The 26917-nt window shown below is 40.8% G+C and overlaps 1 protein-coding gene across 5 annotated transcripts in view; it reads left to right on the top strand.

Annotated features, from left to right (window-relative positions):
• Nucleotides 1-2727: 2727 nt before the first annotated feature.
• Nucleotides 2728-26917, top strand: part of CRACDL (CRACD like) — a 62554-nt gene continuing 38364 nt past the window's right edge. For 2 of the 5 annotated variants that reach the window (XM_051806816.1, XM_051806811.1), the window contains exons 1-2: nucleotides 2728-2960; nucleotides 24507-24570. The gene's annotated coding sequence lies outside the window, so the exon portion shown is untranslated. Of the gene's footprint in view, nucleotides 2961-22105; nucleotides 24425-24506; nucleotides 24571-26917 lie in introns of all 5 variants that reach the window. The other 3 variants (XM_051806813.1, XM_051806815.1, XM_051806812.1) reach the window with 3 other exon arrangements.

Here is a 26917-nt window from a genome sequence, read left to right as displayed (position 1 = left end):
TTGTATCTATGTGATTTATCCTGCTTTTTCCACTCAAAGAAAACCAGATTTAGAATGAATCATAGATTCATAGAATGGATTGGGTTGGAAGGGACCTTAAAGACCATTTTGTTCCAACCTCACTATCATGGGCACGGAGACCTTTCTCTAGACCAGGTTGCTCAAAGCTCCATCCAACCTGGACTTAAACACTTCCAGGGATGGGGCATTCACAACTTCTCTGGTCAATCTGTTCCAGTGCCAACATCCTCTGAATAGAAAATATTTTCCTAACACCTAGTCTAAACCTGCCCTCCTCCAGTTTAAAAGCATTGCCCTTTGTCATGTCACTGTCTGCCTCTCTAAAAAGTCCCTCTCCCTCCTTTTGAGGTACTGGAAGGCCGCAATTAGGTCACCCTGAAGCCTTCTCTTTTCCAGGCAGAGCAATTCCAATTCTCTCAGCCCTTCCTCACAGGAGGGGTTTTAGCGAGAGGTTTTAGCAAGTGGTTTTAGTCTTTGACCAGAAAAACTTTGGTTTCTCAAGATGTTCCTGCAATTTTCCTCAGGGCCTGAGGTCCAGGGACTCAGCATCAAATCCACCAGAGGGTCACTACATGCCTTGGGCTGTTGCTGTGCTCCTGAGCTGGGCTGGGCTCCTGGGACAGAGGGAACTCATGGCAAGCAGGCAGCGCTGCAGAGAGACAGTTCTGCCCATGAGCAGCTCCTCCATGGTGTGGGGTATTCTTTGGTAATACTACAGCTGAGTTTTTTATTCTATCACCTCATTTCTTCTCAGAGCAACTTAATCCCATTGGTGTCAGTGTAGACAGTGGAGTATTAGCCACATGTCTATCAGCATCAAAGATACTTTTGCAGTTCTGTTACTCAGTTGCTTTTGTATATTCATTTAATTTTTGATACTAGCAGATCTTAAATTATACAATGGAATGCATAAAAGTTAGTATATATGGAATATTTAACTAGTTACTTTGCATTAGTTTCTCCTTCCACATTGAAGTGATTTTGGTATGAATAGCCTTGCAACAAGGAATACAAATTGATTTACTGATATAGATGGGACGGTCTGTAAAGAAGTGTGATCTTTTAATGAAAGAAGCAAAAGAGAGTTTTTAATGTATCTTGCTCTCTTAATGATCTTTCCTCTGATCCACTGAACCTTCATGCTAATTCCCAGCAGAGGGAGTATGTGAAATGAAGATGAATGAATCATACATAGCTTTGTGGTATTAACATGCACAGTTATCTGAACACATGGAAAGATTATTTCAGTTAGTTTTACGTTTTGGACACTTTCCAGACAGAAGGAAAAGAGCTTAATTAGACTGATAAAATTTTCATGTGACTCCACTTGGATTGACTATATCAAAACATATAACCTTATTTCATGACGCGGATCAGATTTTTTATTAATAAACTTTGAAAAAACAAAATTGCTTATAATTAAAACATTATATTTGAAGACATGGCCTAAAATGATATTTCCATCCAATGGACTTTTTTTTACCTCTCTAAAATATTGCAATTAGATTTTTCTCTAGGCCGCCCCACATTTGATTTTTATTAAAATCCACAAAGCAGCTTAGTAATTTATTTCAGCAGATGCAAAAGTCTAAGGTTAGTTTTAAGTTTCCTAGTTTATGCTTCTCTTCTGCATTGTATTTTCAGTGTTTTTATTTCCTGAGGTGGGAGAAGAACAAACATTTTTTATCTTGAATGCAGCCTACACCCAAGCAATTATATAGAGTACACAAAGCAGAAAATGTTGTCAGAGCTGCAGTGCAACCGAGCAGGTGAACAATGTGCTTCTCAGATTTGCTTTACACAAGGGTATGTCTTTCCTGCACATAGTAATATTTTATAAAATCACTTTTGCCAGTATAGCATGAACATTTTTAAAACAATGCTACTTGGCAGAAATAAAACCTATAATTGAATTTCTTTTTTGACCCAGTGGCTGCTCTAGAAGTAACGTAGAAATGATTTTTCATTTTAAGACTGAGTTAGTGTGCACCAGCTTTCCATTTTCATTTCTGCTTCCCTTACCACTGCCCTAAGAAACAAACAACCTCCACATAATTTTTCATTCTAACACTTCTACCTTGGACTACAAGGCAATGTAGTGCGGTGGTCATTCCTTTTCCAGGCAACACCTCTATTTTCTATCCAGAACTGTTGTCCTCAGACTCACTGGCTCATATTGAAATCAGAACTCACAAGTTTGAGAGCATTTTATTGAAATAGATAGATGCCAAAGTGGGAAACTACTCGAGGTTATTTTTGTCAGTTCTTCCAGCCAGTTTGTCCATCCATCCTTTCTCACCTCTTGCATGGAAGCTAAGCTTCAAATACACCATTTGAAGATCCAAATGCACGACTATTCACAGCTGCAAGCAACTTCAGCTGGAGCCTTTCACTCTGATACCCCTACAAACATCCTGACTGTAGCTACACGCTGCAATTACCCCGCCACCTCCAACAGTCTTTAACTCGCTCCAGCAAAAACCTGGAGATGGCTCGTCGCTACCTTCAGCCACTACGGGTGGGCCAAGTGGAAAGGAAAGCCGAGGCGGAAAACGGTGAAATCGGCCCTTCACAGCGCCCGTTCCGCTCATTCTCCTCACTCCCGTACGTCTGTGACCCGGCGCGGTCAGTGTTTTGCCCAGGCGGAAAACACCTGGGCGCCGCACCCCGCCCGCCCCCGGGGCAGCGCGGCCGGCCCGCCTCGCCTTTGGCCCCGCGGCCGCGGGCGGGCCCTGCGCCCCAGGTGGCGGCGGGCGGGCGGGAGGAGCGGGGCAGGGCCGCGGGCAGGTGGCGGCAGGTCCGCGGCTCGGATGGGCCGGTGCCGCCCGATCCTCCCGCTCCCCGTGGCCTCCCGGGCGCTGCCGGCCGCGGGCACCGCTCCCCTGCGGGCCGCCCCTGCCGCCAGGGCCGCGCCGCCTCGCCCCTCGCGCGGGCTCCAGGTGAGTGAGGGCAGCGGGGAGACCCGCCGGGAAGCGACTCCTCTGGCCGAGCCGCGGCCGTCGGGGGCGGGGGCTCTGCTTCCCCGTGTGTCCTCCGGAGCTTGTGTTCCTGAGAGCAGGCGAAGGGAAACGCTTAATCTGAAGCAAAAAAAGGCGTTTAATTTAGAGGCGAAAGGTACGTAGTGGGACATGGACACGGGTTTCTATGTGCACAGGTGGTTCCTTCGCCACCGACGTTTCCAGGTTTGTCAAAGGTGTGAATTAGATTGAGGTGAACAGGCCTGTGCTCCCACCATCCCAACTTCTTTCGGGAAGGCTGAGCTCAGCTGGCGGGGATGTTTTCTGACCCTCTCCCATTCCTGTCTTGCAAAATGCTGACTGACCCTCCGGCCCGAAGTTTGCCTTAAATGTTGTGACTTCTTCGTCCTCTTTAATGTATTTTTGGTTATGGGATCTGAAATACCGCAAATCAATTTCTTTCATTATTACATTAGCTTCTGTTGACAAACTTTGCTGTCAATAGTGTATTTAGTCCATTGAATTTTAATTGACACTGATGGATCTTAAGTCAGTGCGTGGGAATCTCTTCAAAAATTTTTAAGAGTGCAGTGAAATTTTAATTGTGGAAACATCACCCTGCCAGTTTTGCCATACAGTTAACTGAAAAATATCCCATAGATTTAATATCAATAAAATACTATTTATTTGCTTATTTTCACACTAGTTAAAAAACTACATTTTTTCTATAGCGAGTTTTTTCTATAGCTAGTTTGTTTTAAATTGCATAAAATCCTGCATGTCTTGCGCTTTATATGTGTATAAATACCAAAGCAATGTAAGTATCAACTAGAAGCATGTAGTAAACTATACAGTCCATCTCTTTGTCTGAAAGCAAATTGTTATTCCAGCTGGACACACACAAGATCTTCTACAAGTTTTTCCTATTCTCCTCTTTTTTCCATTATAAATCTTATGTACCATAATTAGCTCCCATAAATCTTTCTTCATTTGACGTCGTGTTCTCCACTCGGTGCTGTACATTCTCCTGTATTTGTCATCATTAAAAAGTTCATTTGCTTTATCACTCACAGATCATTAGCTTCCAAAAATAGCAACCATGCATCAAAGCCTGTTTGATACTAATACAACACTGTACATCATTTTTGCATCCGAGTAATTTCTCATTCCTTGTATCACCGGGCCAGTAAACACTGGGGCAACAGTCCTCTTCCATGCAACATGATATGGATTGTTTCTATGTAAATTTTAAGTGGAACTGAGCTCATCAGCAGTTTCTACAGGGCAAAGATTAGATTACAGGAGGAAAAAAATATAACTTTATTACTGGCACTCGCCTTGTAGTTCTTTAATCATTGAAAGAAGGCGGTTTCATGGTAGGAGTTGGCTTACCATTAAAGGGAAGGGAGCAGATGCATTTTGCTTTATCCAGTGATGAAGTAGGAACTGTCTGTGGTTGTTTATAGTGATGGGTAATTGGTTTGTCTGTGTACAGACGTCAGAGTTTATAGACAGTAGAAGCTCATGTTTCTTTGCTTTTGCAGTGACCTTGTGAACTTTAATTCTACTGTGATTTTAATTAAAAATGTTTTCTTTAGCATAAAGTCTCCTTGTAGATATATATAGTCTGACTCTTCTCTTGAAAAAAATCCATAAAACTGTTTAGTAGTGGGTGCAGCAGTGCTGCTTCTAAGGTAGTGCGTGGGAATATGAGTGCCTGCTGCCTGCAGCTCAGCTGAGCTCCCCAGAGAAAAGGGCTCTGCTCACATGTGGCTTGTAGTGGTACGGACAGCCTCTGCTATCCCTTCGTGCAGGGCATTCACAGCTGTACATTACTTGGCTGGCAGATTCAATATTTACAGTTATGATAAAAGAGGAGCAAAGAGGAGGAAAGAGCAAGCTCCTTAATAGCAAGGACTGGCACTGAACTGTTACTGAGCAACTGAAAATATGATTAAATTATGGAAATGTCTCAGGCAAATATTTATTGCAGTAGCAAAGCTGCGTTTCAGATTCAGCAGGGCTAAAGTGAAATCATCTTTGTCTAACAACACGGAGACAAATTCTCCCTGTTTTGTGTGAGGATTTAATAAATGGCCATTGACTCGCAGCGCATCCAGCTGTTCCACTCTTGGTTTCAGATCTGTGTTCTGTTAGCACAACCACTCTCTGACTGGAGCATTATAACCAATCCACATTGTAGATGGGAACCTGCAGAACACTCGCTGTGCAAAAAGTGAAGGTGTCTTCCAAGTCTTTTGCTACTGTTGTCACAGATCTCTTGTCTAGTGCCCTGCACAGCTGGAGTGCATCAGTTGTCTTGCCCTCTGAGGTCTTGCTTCGTAACAGCAAGGCCTGGCTTTGGCTCATTAAACGTAGTATATATACAGCAATGCACAGTTCATTTATCTTTTTGTTCAGATGCCTAGAAGTCCCTTTTTGAAACTGTAGGTGCTGAGGAACTGAATGTGTCTGGTTTGTTTGAGACCAAAATACTGAAAGACATCTGCTTGAACATGGAAATCTTTGTTGGAAGGCAGTAGAACCAAGGTTGTATGTGCCAGGATTGTAACACACTCAGAAAAAGCTTCTTCATTTCCCAGCTTTGCATACTTTGAGAGTTAACGATCACAGGAAAGATGGAAATTCAGTCATAAAATGTAATGTCTTCAAGGTATTAAATATACAGTCTTCTCTTACTAGGAGATTTATGGCTCTATATTATTAAAGAGAGAAGAAAGACTATGCAAAAACGGCCAGGGCAGGAGACCATTTAGTTTACCCATTTTATTACAGTGAAACATCCATTCATGGACAACACTGTCACTTAAGGAAGATGGCTTTATCTGTACTGAAGCATTTCTGTGGATTGCTACTCATCCCAAAGTCAACAGAACTCCTTCAGAATTGTATTTCTCCATCATTCAGCTTTGGCTTGGTAAAGTTGGGTCTTCTGAGTTTATGTTTTTGAACTGGCAAATACTGGCACAAATTCCTCCTCTGTGCCTTCTCAGTGTGGTACTGCAGCCTCTCTCACTCCATCGTTACACATGAAGAGGGCTAAGCTAAGACAGTCTCATAAAATCTGTGTCATGAAAGATCTTGATACACTATCAAATTTGATTACTTTTTGGAGGTGGATATGGGTAGAACATTGCAATATGAGGCAAAGGGGTCTTTGACCACTCTGAAATACATTTGAAATGGAAAGTTTTACAGTTAAACATAAAAGTAAATAATGCAATCAGTACAGTAATTCTACAATACTTCATTTTTTGGTGTCTATAAAGAGTGAACGTCATGGGTTGTAAAATTCTGAGTGTAAAATGCCTACATCTGTTTGAGTTATAACAGGGTGAAACTAAAAATCTTGGCAGCTCAAAGCCAAGCAACTGGGTCTACTGGCACGTGGGAAAACACAGACAGCAGTCTAGTTTGGGAGAATAGTGTAAATATATTAGTAGATGTTTCTGTGAAAACAATCAGCAGTGATGTTTCTATTGAAGCTCAGACTTAAATAATCATTGTCTTGATTTCAAGGGTAACGTTTTACTTTGTTCATACCTCTTGCAAGTCCCATTACTCCTGATACCTGTACCCTGTATAGCCTCAGAGGGAGCCAACAGAATTCCTCTTGGCAGTAGTACTTTATCCAGTAGTTGTAGGAATTTAACTAACAGAAAGTTGTCTTGGAGCCCTTTAAACAGCAGATGGTGTATCTGCTTTAGTACAGCATGTTTGAAACATGCCCTGGGAGCAAATTTCACTGTACTCATTGGTGATGCCTTAAATTATGATGAATTTTGAAATAATTCAAAAGGAAGATTAAATCAATGACTCAGAGAGATAAGCATCAAAACAGGTATAAAAGATACAGTGGGATTTTATAGCAGTTTGACACCATTGACTCTTTGTGACCTTGAATGAGTCTAGTTAAGTGTAATTACTGGAGTATTGATTTAGGGCAAAGTTTTTTAGCCTGTTAGTCGATGTTCAAAGAGAATGAGATAAAATAGGACGGTGATTTCTTTGTATTTCTTCTAGTACATTTTGTTTCTCAGAATTCTTGGGCCCATGGTTCTCCATGCTCCCAGCATCTTCAGAGCAGACTTCATCAGTCAGCTCCAGGAGTATGGAAAACCCACATGTGCATAAGCTGGGACATACGTTCAATGGTGTCCTCTACCATCTGTTTTTCTGATGAAGTTTGTTGCTAAGCTAAGGCAGAACTAGCTTTGAAAGGAATCCTTCAAGGAAAGTATCTTGACTGTACTGCAATACAGCTTTTTGTTTTATGGATACACTTAGGGGTTTAGGTATGATGGCTGAGTTTACAGGCAAGACACACTCTTGACAGTGTTATAAAAAATGCTTCAGCTCACACTGCTAAGCTACAGTCTCCATAAACAGTTTGTTTGTTCTATGGATAAAAGTACACAACAGCTCTGCTTTTGCTTTTTTTTTTTAAACAGCAAAGGAATTTATTTTTTTAAAAAGTCAACTTATTTTTAATGACATTGTTTAATATTGCATCCCTGAAAAGCTAAAAACTCAGCATACTTTGTTTTGTTTTGTTGGTTTTTTTTTTTTAGCACATAAAAATTCTGGGCAGGGGAGACAGGTTCCAGTTTTATTCCTTTGTATCTGAAAGTGGCGAGATGGGAAGATTACAGTTTCTTGTTCTCCATGTCATTCTTCTTTTATCAGATCAGCTTTGGCAACTCTGCAATTTAGAGAAAAATAGAATAACAGAGGAACCACTTAATCTTCTAACTCATTGTCTATAAAATGCTATCAGCTAACTGTATTTTAGAATTGTGGGGTTTATTTGATTCTAAACTTGAGTAGATTTCTTTCCTTCTTAAAATGGAAAATATTCTAGAACTGAACAAAGAAGCTGTAAATACAATATAACGTTGAACTTAAAGGATTCGGGGCACTGTATGCCATCACAATTAGTAATTTGTGAAACCTTACAGTTGCAGCATTTTCTCCTTAATACTGGAATCGGTCTCACAGAGCTTTGTGCAAGGCATTAGGGGGTGGGGCAGATTCAGGGGCTGCACGGTATCAGCTGACCATGGAAATATGCAAGAGTTTCCATAAGTACTTGGACAAATCACAGGTTAAGGAGGGACAGACACTCGTCTGTCTGTCCTTCTAACTAATTCCATTCCTGGAAATAAGAATGGAAGAAATTAATTTCTGTAGCTACAGGCCTTCTGAGTTGATATAGTGTTTAATGCATCGCCATTGAGTTGACAGTTCCATAGCTAGGAATGCTGAGCAAAACATCCATAGGGCTTAGGTCTTGACTTTTAAGACTAAAAAACAGAGAGATTATGAATTTACATCACTTTGTGTGTTGCTCTGCAATGAAAGACATATATGTCTGGCCTATTTGAGATCTGTTTTTAATTTAATGATAGGTTAGCATAAAAAAACTATTGTACAGAAAAACATTGGAAGAGGAAGAGAATTAATGTCACTGGTACTAATCAGTGTACAGAAGTAGAACATAAATGAAGTATATATAGAAGTATCTGGTGAGAGTTCTCCAGTAGGCCTCATAGAAACTTCAGATTTGATTTCCATCCCTGTCTTCTGCAGTGTAGGCTGGCTGTGTAGTGTGTTCAGGCATGCTCTCTGTTGTTTGGAAGTAACCATTCATGCTAGTTTGCTAGATATTCACCTTGGAGTTGCCTGTTCTCAGACCTGCTGACAGCAGAGTCTTCATCAGAGAACATCAGGGCAGGCAAACATCTGAAGATCTTTAGGTGGGGCTGGAAATCACAGAGGAAAGATGATGAAAGCTTGTTGCCCAAACCTTTTATTTGACATTTCTCTTGGTGAGTGGGGTGATGTTGAACTCTTTAGCAAAGGAAAAACAGTGCCATTTTTAGAAATTTAAAAATCAAAACTGTGCAGAGGTAGTGGGGTGTTCAGAAAGACTACAGGTATCATAGTAAAATAGAGTTTACTTGATGTCTGTAGCCAGAGATCAGCCCTTAGTTCCTTCAACAGTGTGTCATGAACAAATATACAAGACAGTGAATCAGAAAGAGCAGTTAAGAAACCTGGAGTTGATTGTCAATTAAGCAAATAGTTCAAATAGGTCAATCAGTCTCTTAGACCTTTGTGTTCTCAGTTTTGTAAACATGAATGAATATGCAGACTTGCAGAGATCCTCCTCCATGTCTTGCTTGGTGCATTCAAGCTACCAGTGGTGGCTGGATTTTGCTATACTGGCACATAATGCAAGCATGAAAAAGAAAATGCTATTCCCATCAGTTCTGTTCTCCCCGAATTTTAAAAAGGAATATTTGAAGAAAGACAAGTTAGTGTATTTCAGTGAAGTGTCCTGAATTTTCCTAAGTGTCTAGTGTCTTTGGGACACTGAAGGCAGATGTACTCTAAAGACTGATTTTTTTCAGTGAGAGGAATGCTAAACAGTTTGTGAAAATCGAGGCTATTTCAGGTATTTTAGATCTGGCTTCCAAACATGAGTACATGGAAGTTAACTCTGAAAAAGACATATTTTGTTAAAATAAGGAGGATAACATTTTTTACTGTTGTCCCTCTTACTTGCCTTTAAGGTTTATAGGAACAGTTAATGTGGAGCATTATCTCGTGTCACTGTGTACTGTAATTTTCTCCTAGTATGCTAATTGCTTTGTAGCAGAAATTAGAATTATGGTTTTTTCCTAACAGCACAGGAAGAACTGTCAGACCCATTTGGCAGGGCACAGATACACTTTCTTTCTTATCCTGATGCCTTCCCCCAAAATCACTCAGTCCAAAATTATCGAAGTGAAGTCATATTGGTTTCTTGTTCCTCGGCAGCCACTTGTTAAGATACTGTACAGTTTACTGCTCTCAAATATCCACTTAGAATATGTACTTATCTCAAAAGTGAATCGATTCAAAATAATAGGAGTTGTGGTAGACAGTATATATGGTTTTTATTTAATCTTGTAGCTTAGCCTTTTTCACATCTGTGTGAGATGAATATATGGTCCAGACTGTAAAGCCAGTTTATCTGATTGCTGCTGAACGGACAGATGAAGACTGCTATGTTTCTTTACCAATTTAGTTTTTTAGAGTGATGTGATATCTGTACATTGGTGTTTTAAATTGATTTTGCAGATTACAGAGTTCTGGATAACGTGCATCACTGAAAGGATGCTGGGGAAGAAAAGTAAAGTGTCACTATGAAAATTATTTGTTCCTTCTAGTGACTTAAGGTTCCCTTTTTTTAATTACTTCCACAAAACCCCTTTGGCCAAATGCCAAACCAGTGTGAATTAAACTACTTAACTATTTCTGCCTGTCTTGTGTCTCATACTACCAGGCAGTGTTGAAATTTACCTCAGCAGCTTCCACAGGACTTCCATTTTAGTGCTCAGAGGTAGACTTGAAGTGAGATTGCAAAGCTGAAATATGCAGAGGATATTTTTTATTTACCCAGGAGAAGGAGGAAAAGACTTGCAGTATTACTTCTGTATTTCTTTCTTTCATAAGCCAGTGAAATGGATTAGAGACGTGTTTGGGTGCCAAGGGATAAAAGAGGCATCTCAATACAGATGCTTTTAGCATCTTCAGGGATATAATTCCGCTCAACTGAAATAGGATTGAGGCACCTAACCTAAAAATCCTACTGTGCATTTTATTGGGTAAGGATTGCTATTCATTGCAAGAAGTGATAGCTCCCATCTCTATCTTTAAGCATTTAATGGCTGTGAAAACTTGACTCTCTGTAACTAAAGAGTGGATGCTTGGAGTGAGTACTTCTGAACTCTGAGCACTGGGTGTGCCATGTCTGTAGCACAGCTCTGTCTGGGTAGTAGCTGTATGTGTGTTATTTTCACCCTTTTTCTTTATTCACATACCTTGATTTCAAGGAAAGGAAATTTAGTCCTGTGAGCAGAGAAGGCAGCTGTCATGCACCTTGGACATGCCTCAGATCTGAACAGTTTGGGTAGCTGGACAGGGAAGATGCCTCTCAGCTACTGAACAATGTGGGGAACTTTCCTGGATCAGATTGTCACTGGTCACCTGTCTTCTTGCGTTGTTGGAACAGCCCTGGACACGGTCCTGGTTGGATAGGCTGGTAATGTTTTCAACAAGCAGAGTGGATGTAGTCAGCCCCTTTGGAAGATCATGAGAGTTTAGCAGTCTGGTTTCGAGCACTGTCTCCAGCGCCACAGGGCAGTCCCAAGAGTGTTTTATTTGCAGGTGCAGCCTGAGGTATTGCTGCAGAGGCTCCCAGATATGGCCTAGGCTGTATCAATCACATCAAGCAAAGTGATTTTGTCCTTGCTGTGCGAGATGTCAGCAGGTCAGCATGTAGGTATATGGAGGAGGAGGGGAAGTTGCCTCTTCGGTTTTGATGATTTTTTTTTTTTTTTCAAAGCACAGTTCTATCTTCTGTGCCAGTCTGTGGTGTATTTTTGTAGTATGATATGAATGATTTGTGTTTGATCCCACAGCTAGAGAGAGCACTTCCAGTCTGTAGGGCAAAGGAGGTCATTTATACGTTGCTGTGAAAGGCTGTGGGAGCAAATGCTGAGCTTCTCACAGTCACAGCTGACACTTCTATTAACACTTCTGAGCTAGAGGTGAGGTCAGTGGGCAGCAGGGTGCTGATAAGGGTAGGAGTTCACTGGAATAAATGAGTATTCACCCAGCTAACACTTATTACTGTCATTTTTCTGCATAAGATTATAGCCCCTCACTCAAAGATGATCTAGAGACAATGCTGTTCCAACAGCTGCTGTAAGCAGAAGAAATTCTGTGTATAATCGGGCTCTGTACACTGATGACTGATCACACGAATCTGATAAATTCTTATGACAGGATCTGTGGCTTTGAGGTCCATTGTAGAAGCCAGATTGTGCCTTATTTGCTGCTAAGGCTTAATAGAATTGCCCATTGATTTCTCTGCAGCCAGGTCCCCCAAGGGATTTATTCAGTCAGGGATTAAAATTGTTCCACGGTTGTCTGATTTGTTTAAAGCTCGTGCATTTCTCTTAATTGGAGACAGTGACCTCAAAAATAGCCGAAACCTTCCATTATCCTTATGTGGAAGAAAAATATGTACCAAAAAAATCATATTTTAACTAATGAAGGATCTTACATCTCTTCTTTTGTACCTTCCTACTTCTGCTTGCTTGAGTCAAAAATGAGTTGAAATATCTGTCTGATGAATTTGTTTGGAGTGGAAGGAAGCCAAGAATTATTTTAACAAATGTTTTAGCTTGACACTGAGTATGGAGACTTAGTTTGGCAAGCTGGAAAAGTGAATAACTAGGCAGTTTTTGTGAGGCTTATATAGGGTGTGGGTCATCTTGAATGTCAGTTCCAATCTGTGTTACATATTTGTAAAGGAGCATATATGGTGAATGAATTGACACATTCTCCTCATAAGTTGCATGTTTCTCTGGAACAGCTGATTAGTTTTGAGAAGTGGTGGCACATCCTGCAGTCAGCTGAGAAACCTAAGGGACTTCAGGAAATCTCCTTCTCTCTGCTGGACAGAATTTCTCAGGTACATTCTTCCCCTGTATACGTGTCAAAGGAGCGGTGTTTTGGGTGCTGAGATGGAGTGAAGGTAATGTGTCTGGTAAGCTGGAATGCAAATACAGCAAGGAGCATTACTGGTGTGTGAAAGATGGATGGAGTTCAGCACAGGAGAAGGGGGCCTTCTAGCCCAGCTCAAGTGAGTGTGGGTTCCCAGTGGTTTGCATGGTGCATAGCTGTTGTCCCGTCTCTGGCCTCGTGGCTGTAGAACAGGCTCACTACTGTATTTTGATGAGTTTGCCTTTATTAATTCTTGCCACAGCTGTGAAAGAAATCAACAAAACCCACCTGAAAGTCATTCTGCTGCTGCTACTTCTTCCACTTTTGCACAAGCAGTTGAGAACACAAAGTGTGTGAATAAAACTGTAAGTGGGCAAGACAGAACAAGGAACTGCTGCAAGGTCAGAATTGGGCTTGTGTCCCTGGATTTGCTTGAGATCTGAGGCTGTAAAAACTTAGGTCAAAACCAGGCAATTTTTAATAACTTTTAGCTAATGTTGATCTACTGATGAAGCCAGATCCAATCCTGATAATTGAAAAACCAAAGCAAACCTTGATTCCATGGATGAAGTAGAATGCAACGAAGAGGAGGGAGGCTTCTCTGAGCATCACTTACTACTTTGTTCTGCCACATGAAGTAATGCTGTCATTAGGCCTTTTCAGGGAATTTTTTTCTACAACTATTCTCCCTTTCTCTCATACTTTCTGCTGACTTTACTACTGTTTTTTCAGCAGAGTTTCTCCTTCCTTGCTTTCTTCTTTCCTGCAGAGACATCTCTTCCATGCAAATACCTGCATTTGTGATAGTAATCTTAAGGGAAGTCTCTTCTGACCCACAACATCAGTTGCTTCTTTGGTCTTGCCATGCATCTACAGATGATGGTTCTGTCGCTCTCATTACGTTCATGGATAAGGAAGCTCTGTTGCATTTTACACTTGCTTTGAATTGTAGCCATTGCTTCAGTAATGCTTTGCTCAGTCACAACAATGGGTTATTAGCTTGAAATTTAACAGTGGAAGAAGATAGGAGAAAAAGAAAGACATTTCTTTCCTAGAAACAAGTTGAAATCCTGGGTTTGTAATAATATAGTACCACATATCTGATATTCCAGGATCCCCAGGTGGGCTTCAACTCTTGAACAAGCCAAGTTCAGTTTTATGGGACTGAAGGTTAGTCCATTTTGGAGATATCTGAACCAGGTAAATGGTCTGGCTTCTCTGACATTTGCAGTGAGTCCACAGTATAGGGAAGGATAATGGTAGCTGGCCTATTGTTTTGACAAAATTATGCTCTTTAAGCTGGTTACCATCTCTGGTGTAACTTGACACTGTTAGCACAAGCATATGAGGGTTTCTGTTTGGACTGATGGAGTGCTTTAAGGAAGGGCTGTTTACTCTAAAGAGGTTGTTTCCACAACCTTTGTCATGGTGAGAGGATTTTTTTTAGTAAAAGCTAGTCCTGTGAATCTGATGCAAAATGACTCTGTGAGCAGAGAACACTAAATTGTCAAGAGATTTTTAGTCAGTTTTCTTGAAACTTCGCAGAAATATCCTCTGCAACTCTTGCAGTGAGCCTGTGTCAGCAAGTTCCTTATTCAAAGTAAAATACTGGCAATTAGACTGTGACCTTTAAGTTGAACTCTGTAATTTTTACACACTTGCTTCAACAGTCTGGTTTAGTAACCAGCTTAGCTGCTTTGCAGTCTTATTCTGAACAAAATCACAAGCTGTAGCTTAATCACAGTATAAAAGAGGACCGTGTGTGCAAATAGGTACAGCTCAGTATGAACCTTCTGTTGGGTTCATGGGGACTTTGGATCTGTGGTTGGTGGTGGTGGGAATGTCCAGCAAGGGCTTCCTGACTCCATCTCCACAAAATGAATTTGCGAATTCTGATGAAAAGTATTTTATTGTTTTTTAAAACCATGTCTGCTCCTACAGCACTACATTTTGTCTGCTGTATCTCCACAATATAAAGCCTCATTTCTGCCTAGCTTTTCTATCAGACTAGCTGTTATTTTAATGGCCTCTGTTTCCGAAGCCTAGGGCAAAATAAAAGTGACCAATCTAGTTTTCATCATAACATTTATAAGTGGTTACACCATTTTTTTTCTCCATTCATTTTCCAAGATGGAATGTGGTTGGAATTTACAGTAGCACTGAGCATCATCCTAACTCTATTTACTTTACTATTAGATTTGGACTAAAACTGAGAGCTCTTATAAGCTCAGCCCAAGAGTCTGCTGTGGTGTCATTAAAACTTTATATTCCACAGCAGCCTGTAGTGATCTGGATACAATATCTATTTTAATAGCTAAGGGTGAGGAAGGAAAAGCCATTTGCTAGTGGAGGTAAGAGAGCTACTGCAACAGGAACATGCAAGGGGTCTACTTATATGAGAAGGTTCATAATCAAAATTATGTTGAAATTTTACCTAATCTTTCTGATGTTTTTTATTAAACTCTCAGCCACTTTGCTTAGGAACAGCAGATTGAAGTGCTTACACCTGGCAGTTGACAGTTTTTAAACATATTAATTAATTCCATTGCATGTATAATGCGTGATATTGTGCTGCGTGTTAAACCAGAACGCCCTGACAACTTTGTGCAGACTGCTTGAAAAGAGCTTTATTTACTTTGCTGAGTCAAACCCCAAGCTTGAGCGTGTCAGAACCAAGGTTCATTGTGCAACCATAACCTACCTCTTGTTTGTGGGGTGGACACTCCAATTACACCATCACAAGCTATTAATCCTTTTGTCCCCCCACTCAAAAGACCTAAAAGTTACACCACCCACCAAAGTTACAAGCAACTGAATGTAATGAAGGAAATTAATACAAGTATCACTGTTATCTCATCTCTAATAAAATATCACTGACTTACAGTGAAAGCCTGAAGGGAAGTTAATCAGGAAATCAAGACATTGTGTACTGCATAAATTAATACTATTTCATGTAGCTGTAAAAGTGAGGATGTAAATTGTTTATATGCAACTGTCAATTCTAAGACTTTCAAGACCAACTTAAATAGAGGAAAAATTGCTTTCTCCTAGGCATACATGACATTGGAAAAAAATAAAAGGTATTTAAGCCCCATTTTGTTAAAGGCACTGTAGAATTTAAGAGTTTATTTGAGATTAGGAAAGTAGTTTGCTCTGCTATATAATTATCAAATCATACAATAGTTAGTAAAAAGACCACTCCCAACTTATTTTAGAACAAACTATTAAAAAACATACCTTGTAGCATGGAAACAAAAGATGGATTTAAAAAGAAGAAGGAGCTTTTCTGCTCCTGTTTGGATGTTCAGATGAGTTTTTGGGTATGTTAAGGTTTTATTGCCTTGGTTTACTTTCTGTTGTCCTTTCTTTTTGAAGTCACTTTTTCTTGCCTATTGTGAAGACCAGGAAGAACCTGGACCAGGAAGGAGCAAGAGAAATGGACCATGAGCAGAGAGCTTCAGACTCATAAATGGATAAACTGGAATTTTTGTTGGAGGCAGGAGGATAAAAAAAGGAGATTATTAAAAATAACTGTATTTGCAACAATTTTTCATCCCTTTGCTTCAGAGGTTACATATAGCAGTAGGGCAGATGGTGCCTATTTCTTTTGTTCTCTTTGACCCCCTGCCTGGCAGCTCAGCATGCAGGTACCCAGAATCCAGTCCACATGGGCTCAGTCAGTGCCGGCTGCAGCACCTCCCTCTTGCCCAAATGATGGCTGTAAGGAAGTGGACAGAGATGTGAGTGTAGTTTGGAGTGGGAGCTCAAGGAGTTGCCCTTTGAACCATGAGTGATGGAATAGGCACACATGTGAGGACACTGGTATCCCTGTGTGTTGCATGGAAATCCCAGTAACTTAATTGGTTCTGCAATCGGTCATTCTTTCTCTGGACATTGTCCTTCAGTAGTAATGGAATTTTTATGAGTAGTTACAAGACAGTAAAAGTTGTTAAACCTGGCCTAGAGTGGATGCAATTGTGTCATCATAAATGTATTCAGAACATATATATATAAAGAGAAATGAGCAATACTGGTACTTAGCAATGCTAGGTTAGTGGTTGGACTCAATGACCTTTAGAATCTTTTCCAACCTAAACGATTCCGATTCATGCCTAAATACTGTATACTGAGAGCTGCATAGCAGGCCACTGTTTCTTTCTTTAGCTTGCACACCCCAACTCACCAGTGTATGTCTTGGGTACTGTTCTGTATTGTCTACTATAGAGGGTTGTTTGTAGTGTAGCTGGGTGTGTTTGCATCAACTTCAGCCTAGGTGGAACAACAGCTGTGAACATGCAGAGACATGGACCACAGTGCAAGCTAGACAAGTGCTCTGAGGGCTGAAGGTGCCATATTGTTCTTTTTTCTCATTGCTCTTGTAATCCAGGGATGAACATGGCCCCAGCCTAAATAATCTTGCTAGATAGTGTGAAAGCTATTTAGCCTTAAGGCAAAGGGGAAAAGAATAAAGCTCCTTTGTTACCCCACTCACAACTTCTTTTCCAGGAGATCCTCTCTTTGTTACCATGGATATGCAGACTGGTGGTACAATCTTCTGCTCCTTTATTCATACACCTACTAACATCTGTACCAGTGCAGCTTTCAAATATAAACCTGGCTTGTGCTGGATCTGGCTAAATCTGGTGCTGTTTTACACATTTCTGTGACACACTGGTTTTGGCTGGTGGTTCTGCCTTCTTGAGCAGATGTAACATTTCATAACTTAACACTGAATTTTTATCCTTCCATTCATGGTGGTGACAACCAGCAATCTCATTGTGAACTAGCAACGTGAAGCAGCTAAAGCAGCTTGGGAATTTCAGGAAGTGTTTCTCAGCACCACTCCCTTGAACACTGGGTGGTGTATGAAGTATCAGGTTACACGAAGACCTGGAGCAGGCAGGTTGGTGCTGTACAGTTCAGCAGTGAAGGAATTTGTGTTTACATCTTGTTCTTCAATGGCACTTGAGTCTAATTGAGCTTGATTTGACACTAACTGGGTAATTAAGGAACCCTTCTTTTGGCTTCAACGGGCATTGGATCAGAGCTGCTAAGACCAAGAACACTGAAGTGCTGGGTTTTCTCTATTAGATTCATAACAGGTTGGAAGCTCTGGAAAACTAGGACCAGCTCTGTAGTGTCAGCATTTATCTAAACATTAAGAGATTGAGACCCTGCAGACCTCACACTGTTCCCACTTACGTCACCATGGGATGCAAAGTTGAGAGCAGGCAGGCTATTTGGATGTCAGCTGAGCCACCAAAATCACAGGAGAAACATAAAAAGGCAAGTGTATATGCAAATTTAAGCATACGGAGAAGCATTGAACCAGGAATTCTCAAGCTTTTATTCACTTACACTGTTAGTCTTTTGTGGCATTCAGATATTAAATGAAATACATATTTTTTCATGAAAGGAATGGGTTTTTCTCTCTTTAAAATACCTTTAAGAGAAAGCAACGATAATAATGAGAGGATTAGAAAATGTGTTTATTGAGTGTTGCTGTGGCTGCGATTTGTCCAGAGCCATGCAAGATCTTCTCAAGTATGAATAGGATGAAGCTTTTTACTGCTCCTATTATTTAATTGTATTCTTGCAGCATTCAAAGGACTCAGCCAGCACAAGGAGCTATTGTGCTTTGAACTGTGCAAACACTCAAGAGACAGACTCGTCTCTAAAACATTCTGAGTTTAATGTAACAGGACGGGTAAAACACGCACATTTAGGCAACTCAGTAATACCTTGCTGTTAAGCATTTAGGTGGGGTCATAACAAGACTTTTTGGCACCTTTCCTTTCCTCCTCTTTCTGTGCTACCTCTGTCCTCTTCCTCACACCCTTCCCAGCCAGCTGCTGTTGCAGTTTTGTAAACCCTTGTTCTGACCTTCCCCCTGTAGTGCTGCCCAGGCTGTGTACCCTGCAGAGCACAGGCGTGGTGCCCATATTCACACCAATTATTTCACAGGAGTCCTCATAAATTTTCACTGGAGAGAGGAAGACAGTTGCTGAGGACTCTGGAAAAGGATGCAAAGGCTCTAAGTCAAGCTTTTTTCCACAAAGTATTTGTTTCTTTTGGAAGTGCACATGCCATTAGCTGCTATACGGTTTGATGTCTTCTCTTTGTACAAAGCCACACCCAGCTGCCTGGGCTGCAAATCCTGCTTCCAAGAAATAGCCACAACACAGACCACTTCCTGTTATCAAGACAACGTGGTTCAGTTCCTCTCGGTACCTGTCTCTCACTTTGACTTTGTTCCCTCTTAAAAACTTTGCTCCTGCGATAACAGCTTGCAAAGGTACAAGGAGAAAATTCCTGTTGGTGGAGCAAGGCCTTACCCAGACCTGCCATACTATTTTGGATGCCAAGTTGACAGCAAGAATGAATCAATGCTATGAGATTGAGAAGTGTATTGTTTAGCTGTTTGGACCAGCAGATGGCAAATGTAGAGGGAAGAAATCAATCTAAGAGCCAATCCAGGGAACAGACATTAAATAAAGGCATCTGGCAAACATAGGAGGGGAAAGAAGAAGGGGAGAGCAAGTTCTGCTTTAAATATCTGCTCACACTCATGCCAAGGGAGAGCAGACTTTGACCCTCTAGGGAGTGTACTGTATAGTGTCAAAACCTGTGGCAGTGTTGAGGACTTATAAGAAGGACCCTAAACTGTCAAGTACAGAGAACCCAAGCAGCAGCATTCCTGCCTGTGTGAAATCCTGGTGATCCTCTATGTAAAACAGTGAATACAGGACTGCTTGATTTCCCCATGGTGGGATTGAGAAGACCATATCTAGGAACCTGGTTTGTAAATAAAGCCTAGAAAGAAAAGCAGGGAGTAAGGAAAGAGGGTGATCTAATGTAAGTTGTGGATGCCCCATCCCTGGAAGTATTCAAGGCCAGGTTGGATGGGGCTTGCAGCAGCTGGGTCTAGTGGAAGGTGTCCCTGCCCATGGCAAGGTGGTTGGAAATAGATGATCTTTAATGTCCCTTCCAACCCAAGTCATTCTAGGATATCACAAATTTGGAGAGACATTAATAAATCTATTTTTATGCCAATGTCATGGCAGTTTGTAACTTTGCTCTACTACTTTAATTCCTGGAGAAGAAAGATATATGTGGTTTTACACTCAGGCTTTTAAGTAAAGTTTCAAAAGAGAAGCATAATCCATTGAAAAGGGAAGTGGTATCTTACATAAGTTTGGAAACTTGCTCTCAGGGAATGTGATTTCAGAGCCCAGAAATCTAGCAGATGTTATTACTATTTCTGTTTCACAGGTCAGTGCTTTTGGTTTTTGTGCTCTGAGAAATGCCTACAACTGCAAGCCTGTCTTTTGCGTTATAAGAACAAGTCAATTCTGTATGTTATTCTTAATTTATACATGTGATTTTTTTTTTCTGGTGAAATGAGGATACTGTGGGACATCTAAAAAATTTAAATTCTCTAGAAACCAACAGTCTTGTTGGCAGACTGTGTCATCTTCTTATTTCCATGAAGAGCAAGAATGGATAATTTTACAGTGAATTTTGTTCTTGCTATCGAGGCTGGTGGCATTAAACACGACAAATAATCCAACCCCTCAGACTTAACCACAATAAAAGAAAAAATATCAGTATTGCAACCTAATTTTTTAATGCCTCTGATGATAATAAGGTTCATATCAATGGTGTAGTAGCTGTATTACTTGCATTAACTGTTGGTTTCAGATGCTTAGGTGGAAAAAAGTTGCTAACTCTCAGTGAACAAAATTTTCAAGTATCTACTTCCTTTCCACCTCGTCTGTGTTGCTGCTGATTAGTTACTGTATCTGAGAAAGTTGTCTTTAGTTTCCCTCAGCATCCAATAGCCAAACCAAAAAAAGGCAGTATTTCTGTCCCTCTGCTCAGATGAATAATTCATTGCCCTTCATTTTCTGTGTAAAGTGAATTTGAACGGTTTCTTTTGTAAAGATGATTTACAAGAGGTCATGGATGCACAGAAATTAATTTGCTGCCTTCAGGCATGACATAATCTTTTTACTGAGAGAGAAGTAACAGTTTATTTCTGTTAAAGTTTGGTTAAAGAATTTACTATATCTAGTGTTAGAGGGATGGTATTCTTTAATTGAAGTCGAAGTTTGGCAGATTTTCAGTGCTGTTCTGCTGCTGTTCTCCTCAGCTCAGTTGAACAATGGGTTGGAGAGATGCTGGCAGTGTTGCTTGGTTACAATTCATCAGCGTGAATCAGTGCTTCACGCAGCTCCTTCTGTGGCTGAACAACCGGGAGACTTCTCGGCACTGTGTTCCTGATGTGTGTGGAGATGTGACCGGATTATATAAGATCTCAGTTACTGAGATACTACACTTCTGCAGTGAGATTTGTACAGGAGCGTTTGACTTCCAGTGGTTGAAGTCAGGCAATTTAGAATTCTCCCTTTTGCATGACTTAACAAAAATAGAGCTGAATAAAGCAAATTTTTAAAAATGTGTTTTGTTGCAAGGTGTGTTTGACAGGTTTGGTACTCTGGCATCCTTCATATTCATCAGGAAGATTAAATCCTTTATTAAGTATCTTCCCCTGGAATAGACACACTTTGCTGAAACTTGCCTGCGGGCAAAGGGAAACATGTAAGGGGCACTGCCAGCTTCCTCTTACTCATTGCATTTGACCAGATCTTAAGCTGGCATCATATGAAACCAATGGAGTTATGCCAGTTTAGACAACAGGAAGATGTAACAGGTTATTTTTAACACCATGGAATGGATTTTCTGTACCCCACCCTGATCCATTTTACTACTTACCCATTTTTACTGATCAAGACATGATCAGAGGAAATGTTCAGAGAGTGGAAAGGTGCCCAGTTTGGGCTCTCCCTGGAATTGGCATTTCCAACAGCTGTCACCATCTACATCCTTTTTTTAACTTTTATATAAAACTGCTTTATTGTGTTGCAGTTCTCATTGTTTAATTGTCTATCACTCTGATCCATGTACTATTTGTACTCGCTTTTCTGCACAGAAGTTTAAATCAATGGCCCTACAGTAGCTTTGCCAAGAGTGTCAATGACAAATCACTGACTAAGCCATTTGCTCATCTGTGGCCAGGAGATCACTGGATTCTGGCACCTACCTGAAGCATCTCCCATGGCTCTCTTTCTGGTCTTCACAATTGCCCTTCAGTCTGTGTTCAGAAAAATCTGAAGTATTTTTCTCATCTTCCTTCTCCCCTTTCACATCTAAGTTCTTGTCCCTTAGAGGTTTTCTGTCTTCCTCTCTCTTGGGCTCAGCAATTCTCCATTTCTTCTCAAATCTACCATACTTGAGTCTTTTAATTTCTTTTTGTCTCTATTAAGGACCTTGTTATTAAAAGCTTATATTGGCTGCACCTTTCATTTTGCCAAGCTTCCTCTGTTTTCTCCAATTTTTGCTATTTAGTGTCAGCTTGTTGCATTGCTGTACATTAGGGCCATTTGGAAGAATTTGTAGGAAAAGATGCACTAAAGTACCAAAAAGCAGAATCTATAGTAAAAAAATTAATCTAGTGCTATCTAAAATACAAATATTTCTATGAGCAGATTCTCTGCATTGTTTTGCCTTCTGGTGATGATATCTGTAAGATGGCCTTTCGTCAGAAAATTGTTTCAGGATATCTGGACTACTTAAAAATCAGTTGCACTGCACAGAGCTGTGATGTCCAGTTTGCGCTCAGTGTTGTTACATGATCAGCTTTTCTTTAGCAGCAGGTGAGTATATATTTAACATCTTAAAATTTCAGTTTGTTTCCTCCCAATGTCTCTTGGTTATCTATATGTTTTTGGTTTTTTTTTTTTATTGTGACTCTATTTAAAGCCTGAATTAATTCAGCTTTGCTGAATTCAGGTCATGACATCCGTAACTATTTTGTCTGACAATTTAAGTGCTTTTGGGATAGGACTTAACACTGAGCTCCTCCTGTTTCTGCAATAAAATGAGAGAAGGGAAATGAACAAAAGAACTATAATTTTCCTATTAACGTGATGGGTTTTGGCACTTGTTCAGAAAGGTACTTGGAGCACGTTAATACTCATCTGCTTTTGGACAGTTATAATTGCTGCAGGGATAGACTGATTCCCTGGGTAAATATGGACATTTATGGGGGAGGGAGAGATTTCAAGCATAGCTAAGAGACTGCTTTCTGACCAGGAGCCTGTGCTGAACACACTGAACCTGGCTATATCAAAGGACAGTCTTTTTTGGGGCCACACTACGTGCATTAGGAGTAAGCATTAGATGTGCCATTGTATAGCTGAGCTGGGCTGGCATTCTGCAAAGACACTTGTGTGCATTTCCTTTCCATTAAAGCATTGCTTTGTTTCTACCAGATAAAAGGTTGCTGTGGAGTAATTCCCTTTTAAGGTCATAGCTGCACTTCTCAAGACATGACAGGCCAGTCTTCCTATGCCTGAGACCCCTCTTTAAAAGAGCTTTTGCCCATGTGGTTGCTGCGTGGCAGGTATACCCACTGCAAATCTCTCCTGCAGAGAGTGTGCCCTACAAAGGTGATAGGGGAGCTACTACCCTGGCTGAGCTGCACGTCCTCATAGATATTCCTGTTTGGGACTGGCAGAACCTACTTGAGCAAGGAGGGAGCTGCCCACACACGAGAATGTGCCCAGATGCGAAGCAGCCAGCTGGAGTGAAAAGATTTGTTTCTGCACCGATACCCCTCAGCCCTCCCAGCCTCACAGGCCCCTCCAGCCTGTGGGAGCCATGCCACACGTGGTGGTCACAGCATTGCTTTCATTTACCAAGATGTTCCTTGGAGTCAGTAGAAAGCAAACAGGCATTTTTTCCAGATAATTGGGTCTTCAACATTTGTATTATGCTGCATATGAGGAGGCATTATTTCCTTACACTCACTATACAGGTTGACTAGGGTCAGGTATACCCCATTCAAGGGACCTAGAGAAACATCAGGTCTAGCTCAGCCCTTACTTTTCTTCTTTTTGAAAATACATCCTGAGGAGTTTGCAAGGTGAATAGAGTAATTAATACAGTGCCATGGCAGTAACTCAAAATATTTACACGGACAGAAAATGCAGAGTTCTTCTGTCATCACTAACTTCCTGATTTGCTTCTCTTCAGTTTTCTATGTTATGGTTCATAGCATACATGTCTGAGATAACCTGTATTTTTTTACTTTCATATGCTTAATATTCTGTCGTTGCATTTGTTAACGTTGAGGCTGTGCACATGATGGGTGGCTTCTTCCACTTTATCTAATGTCCAGATTTGAAATAGAAGAATATCATTTTAATGTTAAAAACATTCTAGTTTCATTGGCACAAGGAGCAAAAAATTCACCCTCCGTTTTTGCATGTGTTCCTATTTTCAGAACAGGTGCCTTTTTGTCATAAAAATAGCTCAGCTGCTGTCCCTTTGTCCTGCGGGATGTTACGCCATGGCCTTTGCAAAGCCAGGAGGAACTTTTTGGCATGGCCCTCCCTTTCCAGGAGGGACCCAGCTAAGCTTCCTGAGCAACATCAGCCTCCACTAAGAATTCAGGTCAGGATCTCCCTGCTTGTTACCTAGCAACTGGGGGATACTGGTGCTTTCTCCTCTGACCGACTCCTTCCGCGTTAGATACAGGGATCACTTGGTGAAAGGATCAGGGCAGTGCTAATAACTCGTGCTTTGGGAAGGCAGATAGTAGCCCTGTGCTGGATAACTGATGAGACATAGGGTGCACTATCGAAGTCAAACCAAATCAAGACTTTCAGAATTCTCTGGGGAAATTTGAAAGTACCTCTGCTGGGTTTGCTACCACTTAAATGTTTGGCAAGGTGACAGATCCCTTTTGAAACACCAGTAGCCTTTTGTGGTACATTGAATCTGGCAAACAGGAACCTACACAGGTAAGCAGCTGAAGGAAGTTTATGTCTGAAGTGTTTTAAAAGTTGTTTTCTGACAGATGAAATGTGTTTCTTGGTTACACAGGTGCACAGCATTCATTTCTGGGAGTATTGACCAGCCTTTGTACTTATTAAAGTTTCATCGGAGGGTAAGTAAAAAAGTTAAGTGAAAAGATGAACTGTCTTCTCTAGTTCCTTGTGGTGGGTGTTTATAAATTGTTGAAAACAACCTTTACACTTCTCTAGTTAATTTATTGTAGAACTGGCTAATGAAAAATCTTTTAGTGATCAAGAGTTATTGGTTGCTGTGCTCTCGCTGCAACTCACTCCTTGTACCACGTTTACAAAATGGAACACAGCAAGTTCCTCTAACTATGTATTGTTTGCAGAGGCCGACAGTCATTGCCTCTGGCTGGTAACACAGTGGGATTTGTTACTGCTTTTTGTTTTCCTCTGATAGATTACAAGTAGAAGCCTTTTGTCAAATGTAAAAATTAAAGTGATATGCCATTCTAAGAAAAACACTTAAAAAAAAAATTGTCTTCCTTGTGCCGTATCTTCTCTACTCACAGATAGCAGAGATGGTGGGAATTAAACCAGGGTATATTCGTATCTAGTGCTGGCACAGGGCTGGCATAATAGTTTTGTGAAGGACCACTCCTCAAAGAAAATACAGTTTTCATACTTTGAAAAACATGGAAATTAATCTCTCCAGGTGCATACAAGCTATTTAACTTGCCTTTTTCAGAAGTTTATAAGCAGTATGTTCCAGCTCTTCAGCAATATGATTTGGTACAGCTCCAGTTAACTGGAGCAAAGGCCTGCCAAGTGACATCCACCAAAGATCTGGCTGCACATCTCTAGGACATGTACACTGCAAGCATGCTTACAAGTTTTTTGCACAGGAGTTTGTAGTGGTGGATTCTGAATAGGGACATAAAAGATCAGATTATTTTTAAGCAATATATTTTAATTATCTCTAATATGAAGCTGTTTAATTTGAGTACTGACTTGAAGGCATTCAGAAGCTGATTTCTTCAGAGGGACTAAGTGCAGTTTCAATTGATATTTTCCACATTTAGTATTCAGAAAAACAATTCCAAGAGTCTCACATTGCATACCTGATACAGCAGCTGCTTTTCAAAGTGCGCCAGTCCAATCTGGGTTTTGTCTCTATCATACATATGGGAGATACTTATGGGAGAGCTCATACATTCATTCCTAGGACTTACAAGGTATGTGTCTACTTAAGACGAGAGAAAAAAATATGTATCAGGGCAGTATCTTCATGCAGTTCAGGATGTTCTTTATTACAAAAAGCTCTCCCAAGTGTGTAACTTCATACTACTGTGTGGTTAGGTGATGTAGGACAGAGAAGGAAAAATATCTGTTTGAGGAGGTGCTTCACATTTCATTTAATTGTTCCAGTCTCAAGGTCAACAGCTTTCAGGAGACAGTTAACAGCAGAAACCTCTTTAGGAGCTTTGATCTAGCTGTTTTAGTAAAACAGCACCTTCATAGGATAGGTGGGACACAAGAGATTAAGTCACCCAGCAGTTCCTGATCTTTCCTCTTTTCACAAAGCCTGATAGTGTCCTCTTAATAATGCTTTTCTGACAGAGCTGGGAGCTCTGTTAGGCATATCATTCCCTACCTCTTGCTGTGACTCACAAATATTTTTAAAAATATTAAAAGGAAGGAGGCCCCTAAGCAAAGAAGTTCAGAATTTCCTCAAGCCTGAGCTAGTGCATTTGCCAACTGCATGGGAAAGGCTAAATATTTTCATGTTATACCTACATCAGAGACACTCTGCAGATACACAGATGGCTGGGCCCTTGCAAATCCAGCCAAAGGAGCGTATGCCGGCACTTCGGGATTTGAAAAGGAGCTGGAATGGGTCCTGTAGTCTAGTATTGGCAGCCAGCATCAGCATCTGGGTGCTTGGACATAGAAAAGAGCCAAGTCTGGGGAGGTTATTGGAACATTGTCCTTACATTGAACAGCATTTCTTGATAATAAATAGCTCAAACATGTCCTTGGACTCTGCAGTAGAGAGCAGACTAGAGGAAGCAGGTAAATGCTTTCCTCTGTGTTTGTCTGCCAACATATGCAAGCTTAACTAGGAGCTAGGGAGCTTAAATCCAAGAGTGACTTTTGTGTCATCTAGCTATTGAGGCTGCCTGGGATCCAGTGTCCAGTTCTGGACATCTGACTGCCAGAAGAGATGAGCTCAGAGTAGGATGGGTGCAAAGATGGATAAGTAAGATGGCCAGGGTAATAGAGAGCTTATCTCCGTGAGGAAATTAAGGTGCCATGGCTTGTTTGGCTTTGCAGATCAAGGCTGAAAGGGGAGATGGCCATCTTCTCTAAATACCTGAGGCAGAACAGAAAAGCTGTTTCAAAGAAAGTATTGCATTGACACAAAAATAAACAGGTATAGACTGGTCATTTAGTCTGGGAATTTCTAACACATAAGAGTTACAAAGTTCTTGAATA

Source organism: Manacus candei, unplaced genomic scaffold (genome assembly GCF_025592945.1).
Source record: "Manacus candei isolate 608988 ecotype Guabito, Panama unplaced genomic scaffold, ASM2559294v1 h1tg000069l, whole genome shotgun sequence".
Taxonomy (NCBI): domain Eukaryota; kingdom Metazoa; phylum Chordata; class Aves; order Passeriformes; family Pipridae; genus Manacus; species Manacus candei.
The sequence above is the reverse complement of the archived record's forward strand: the minus strand, read 5'-3'. Positions and strand labels throughout refer to the sequence as shown.